This window comes from Capsicum annuum, chromosome 1, assembly GCF_002878395.1.
Source record: "Capsicum annuum cultivar UCD-10X-F1 chromosome 1, UCD10Xv1.1, whole genome shotgun sequence".
Lineage (NCBI taxonomy): Eukaryota > Viridiplantae > Streptophyta > Magnoliopsida > Solanales > Solanaceae > Capsicum > Capsicum annuum.
This window is the reverse complement of record NC_061111.1, coordinates 79,096,717-79,102,716: the sequence shown is the minus strand read 5'-3', so window position 1 is coordinate 79,102,716 and position 6,000 is coordinate 79,096,717.

The following is a 6,000-nucleotide window of genomic DNA, read 5'->3' as shown; positions in this document are numbered from 1 at the left end:
GTTTAAAGTTTTTTTAAGGAATAATGCACGTGATTTATTTTTTCTTTTTTCTCTAACTTTTTTACATACAACTCCTAGTCAAATTAGGAGTTCTATTTTTGGTAGGAGACTGAGTAGTTGTTATTTTTGGTAGCAAATAGATTTTATTTTATGGTAAGTTTAGCCTATTTTTAGCTGTAATAGAGACTATTTAAGGAGGAGTTGATGATCAATAATACATGTAGCTTTACCAAAAAAGAAAATTAAACTTCTCTGCTTCTCTTCTCTTCTAACTCATTTCTATTTTCAATTGCTAAGTTCTTCACTTTTCTTGCTACGTTATTCTAACAGTATTAAAGTCAACAATTGGTTTCTAGAGCTATTTTTCTTGAGGAACATATGAGTGAAGAGATGGATTTTGAAAATAGTTTTTCACGAATAGCTCCATCCGTTTTTGATGGTGAAAATTATCAATTATGGGCTATGAGAATGAAAGCTTACTTCGAGGCTCTTGATCTATGGGAAGCTATGGAAGAGGATTATGAAATTAATCCGCTGTCAAATAATCCCACCTTAGCCCAAATCAAGAGTCACAAGTAAAATAAAATCCCAAAGTTTAAGGCGAAGGCAACTCTGTTTGCATCTATTTCAATAACTATTTTTACAAGAATTATGTCTTTTACATCACCAAAAGAAATTTGGGATTATCTGAAGAAAGATATACTAGAGATGAAAGAATCCGAGGAATGCAAGTACTAAATTTAATAAGAGAGTTCGACTTGCAGAGAAGGAAAGACTTCGAGATAGTCAAAGAGTACTCGGACAAATTACTTGGCATTGATAACAATGTAAGATTACTAGGAATTGAATTTATAGATTTAAGAATTGTTGAAAAAATTCTTATCACAGTGCCCGAAAGATACGAAACATGTATAACTATCTTGGAAAAATCACAAAAAATGTCCAAGATTACCTTGGAAGAGTTGTTAAATTCTTTTCAGGCATTGGACCAAAGAAAACTTATGAGGCAAGATGGTATGGTCGAAGGATCCCTAGTAGCCAACCACAAAGCTCAAAGAAGGGGAAAAAATTTTAAAAATTCCCCACCTTGTGAGCACTATGAAAAAATGGGCAATTCACCATATAGATGTTGGAAAAGGCCATGCGCAAAGTGCAATCAACTTGGCCATAAAGCAGTGATTTGCAAAAGCAAATTTGAGAAACATGAAGTAGATGTATGCGTGGTCAATGAAGACGAAAAAACCATCTTTTTGTTGCAACATGTATCTTAAGTAAGGTTTCAACAAATTTTCTGTTAATTGATTGCGTTTGCACTTACCGCATGACTTATAACAATAGTTTGTTTAAAGAATTATAGCGTACTAAAATATCCAAAGTTAGGATAAAAAGTGGTGACCAGATTCTTGTTGAAGGAAAAGGAACTATTGTCATCAAAATAAGTTCACGAAATCAAGCAATTTCAGATGTCTTTTATGTACCCGTGTCACGACCTGAACCAGGGCCTAGACATAATGGGCATCCCAAGTCCAACCAGGATCGGGGACCGCCCCCTTAACCCAACCCAACCACCTTTCACAGCCTTAGATGAGCTGAATTTAGAGCATATAACAGGATTGCGTAAATACTCTCATGAAGACTCCGGGATAGCTTCGCAGCAGTGACTTACCTAATCGAGTCTACCCACACCAAACCAACCATCCATACCATACCAAATCAAAGAGAATAATATGATAATCAAACCCAAAATATAATACGATGGAACAATGAGAAATCAAGTTCGATGATGCCAGCCTCCTAGCTTATTCTAATGCCAAGGCCGACACCAATACCGATCCTGCCCATACCAACCCCTAGAAGTGCCACAAAGCCTCTATCTAAAAGAATACAAATATTTAGTTGGGACATACCTCTAACCATGGACAAAAGGTATATCCAAAACAAAAGCAAAATGTCTAAAAATATCCATATCATGAAATGGAGCCTTTTGAAAAGATGGAAGCTCACCACTTCAATCAAAAAGCTATCCCCGAGTCAATCACTAGTAGGAGGAGTCGAACGGCCGATTCCTGTATAGCGTGGGTATACAGCTAGTAGATGGGTTAGTAAATGACTGCTAGCATGTATCTTAGGATAAGGATAACGTAATGCTATTCAAACAACCAAGTAAAACCATCCATGATGCATACAATAATACATACATATATATATATATATATTTATATGTATAAGTGCCAAGAAAGGGAATCCGGGTTTACCATGCATTGAAAACCTTTACCTGAGCTGTGTAACCTTGCCGTTTAACCACACCCATGGGTCGTATGGGCTTAGCTTTCCCAGCTGAAAGAGTCACAGTGCGTAGCTGCATGACCAGGAATCATCCCATGGGTTGACTAGTACATCCCTCCAATATAAAATGTGACACTCACACGTGGTCATCAAAGACCCCTTATATCGGCAAATATGAGTTTCCAGTTTCGATCCCCCCGAAACCTCCACCTTCCATGACTTAGTTACATATCCCGCCATTAATTCTCAAATTAAAGCTATGTCCAAACAATCCAATTACCATTTATTACCCAGTTCAATTATTAGTAGTATCGTTATACTAACCCTAATTGCAAGTTTTATCTATAGCCAAACTATTTAGGTTAAGGGGACTCTTAAGTGCCCTCTCCGTTTACCATATTAACCTCTTGGGAGACTACCATGTTCTCCACAAGTATAACAAATTAGCCTTTAACCTTTGTAAGCCATTTCATCCATTTATAATTTCATATATAAGCTGAAAACAAGCAACAATTTCATTTAAATAAGTCAATGCAATGAACATATCTTTATAAGCAATTTATCAAACAACTTGGGGGTATAATATAACCAAAACCAATTACAAAGACCATTAAACCATTACCATGCAAACCAATTGCCCAAAATTATCACTGATGCATATAAAAGCATAATTAAACCATAGGAAACCATTACCAAGCCATTATAAACAAAACCCCCAATTAATAGTTGAAAGCCATAAACCATGCAACATTGAAACCATGAAAACATCCATAAAATCTATGCTTTTTTAGAAGTAAGAAGTAGGGAAGAGACACATGCCTTAAACTGAGAAAGATGATGGAAGAAAATCACCTAAGCAATCTCTAAGTTGAAACCCTAGTTTTCTTGCCCCAAAAGCTCTTGAGAGAATTATGATGTGTTTTGGAATAGTTTTCTAAGTGTTAATGAATAGAATAATAGGGTAAAAAACCTCCCAAATTATTAGAAGTCATGGGTCATAATTTGGGTAAGTAGGAAAATGTCCAGAATATTTCCACTTAAATCCCTTAAAAACCTATCACAGGGATACGACTGATCCTCTAACAAGTCGTACCCTTCCTTATGATTGGTTTCCACCAGTCGTACCCAGGCCTTAACCTTTGAATTACATACTGTCCAGCATATGAATCATCCAACCAAGTCGTAACCTCAGCATATGATCCATACCCATAATTCGTATCCTTGGCAGAACGAAATACTAGAGGATCAAACACTGTCCACCATACAAGTCATCGATCGACTCATACCGATCCTTATGACTCGCACCTCTAAGTCATGACCATTCCAGTGATCAAAACCATCCCATCCACTAACACTAGTTAGCTTACAACAGGACCATACCACTTGTACCCAAGCATACGGCAGTACCCTAGAGTCGTATTAGGTTCAGAGAACGGATTTTAAGGAAAATTTATATGGCCAAAACCCAGTATGTAACATTCTCCCTCACTAAGAACATTCATCCCCGAATGACGGATAAGGTAGGGGTAACCACACACAGAGTCATTTGTATTATCAAATATATTCGCAACCTTCATCAAAGTTTGGAAACAAAGAGGAAAAGATATTAATCTTTCCCTTAACAAACTCAGAAAATAAAGATGTGTTCAAGAACATATACCTTCTGCACGAATACCAAGAGCAAAAAACAAGAACAAATACTTGGACTTCATGTTCTCTTCCAATTCCCACGTAGCTTCTTCTACCTTATGGCTTCGCCGCAGAACCTTACCGTAGCACATCCTTGGTCCACAACTGAAGAACTTGCCTATCCAATATCTCAACCGAGACCTTTTCATAAGACAGAGAATTCGAGATATCCAACCCTTCCAAAGGAACAACCATAGAAGGATTACCAATACACTTCCTCAATATGGAAACATGAAAGATCGGATGAACCAAACCCAAACTAAATGGAAACTCCAACTCATAAGCAACATTACTAACTCTTCACAAAATCACATAAGGACTAATAAACCGAGGACTGAGCTTCCCTTTCTTGCCAAACTGCACTACTCCTTTCATTGGAGACACCTTTAGAAATACCCTGTCCCCAATCTCAAACTCCAAATTTCTACGCCTAATATCTGCATAAGACTTTTGACAACTCTGAGCAGCTCTAAGCCTATCTCGAATCACCTTTACCTTTTCCATAGCTTGATAGACCAAATTAGGACCAAACATATCTGCCTCACCAAGCTCAAACCATCCAATAGGAGATCTACACCTCCTACCAACAACGCCTAGAAAAGAGCCATACTAATACTAGAATGATAGCTATTGTTGTAAGCAAAATCTACCAAAGGTAGATGCTTAACCCAACTGCCACCATAATCAATCACGTATGCCCAAAGCATGTCCTCCAATGTTTGAATCATTCTCACCTCTTGCATCCAACTACAGATGAAAAGTCATACTTAGACTAACCATAATCCCTAATTTTTTTTGGAAAGACCACCAGAAATAAGATGTTAACTGCATCCCACAATCAGAAATAATCAAAACAGGCACCCCATGCAGCTTAAAAATCTCTTAAAGATACAACTTCGTATAATCTTTCGCTGAAAAGGTAGTCTTTATTAGAAAAAAGTAAGCAGTCTTAGTTATTCTATCCACGATGACCCAAATAGAATCAAATTGGTTCTGAGACTGAGAAAAACCGATAACAAAATCCATATTGATCATCTCCCACTTCCATTCAGGCAACTCTATTTCTTGATGTAACCCACTAGGCCTCAGTGCTTAACCTTAACCTGTTGACTCACCATGCACTAGGCCATAAAATCAACCACACTTCTCTTTATACCATTCCACCAATAGATCTCTTTAAGATCATGATACATCTTTGTCGAGCCAGGATGGAAAACATAGCGCCCCTCATCCAAAACCTTTGTCGCAAGCCGTTGACATTCAAAACACACAGCCTCTCTTGGTACCATAAAGTACCATCATCACTAATCTCAAACAGCACTACCTTTTTCCCACTGACATCACTCTTTATTTTTATCAAGATCGGATCCAACACTTACTTCTCCTTAATCTTTGCACCAAGAGATGATCGAACCACTTCTTACACCATAACACCACCATCCTTAGAATCTAAGAGACGAACTCCAAGATTGGCTTTGCGATGAATATCCTTCACCAGTTCAAGCTTTCCTTCTTCCATATGAGCCAAACTTCCCATAGAAAACTTGCTAAGAGCACCAGCAACTACGTTAGCCTTACCCGCGTTATAGTGAAGAGTCATATCATAATCCTTTAGAAGCTCAAGCCATATCCTTTACCTGAGATTAAGCTCCTTCTGCATGAACATGTACTGAACACTCTTATGATAAAAAAGATATCCACATGAACACCATACAGATAATGTCGCTATATTTTCAAAGCAAACAAAACGGCCAATAGCTTTAATTTATGAGAAAGATAAGTTCTTTCATGTACCTTTTACTCCTTGGAAGCATAGGTAATCACCTTCCCATATTGCATCAAAGCACAACTAAGCCCTACCCGAGATGCATTATAATAAACCACAAACCCATTATTTCCTTTTGGCAAAGTTAAAATTGGAGCCAAAGTCAACCTATCCTTAAACTTCTCAAAACTCCCCTCACAAACATCCGATAAAGAAAACTTAACCTTCTTCTGAGTTAACGTAGTCAAAGGAGCAACTAT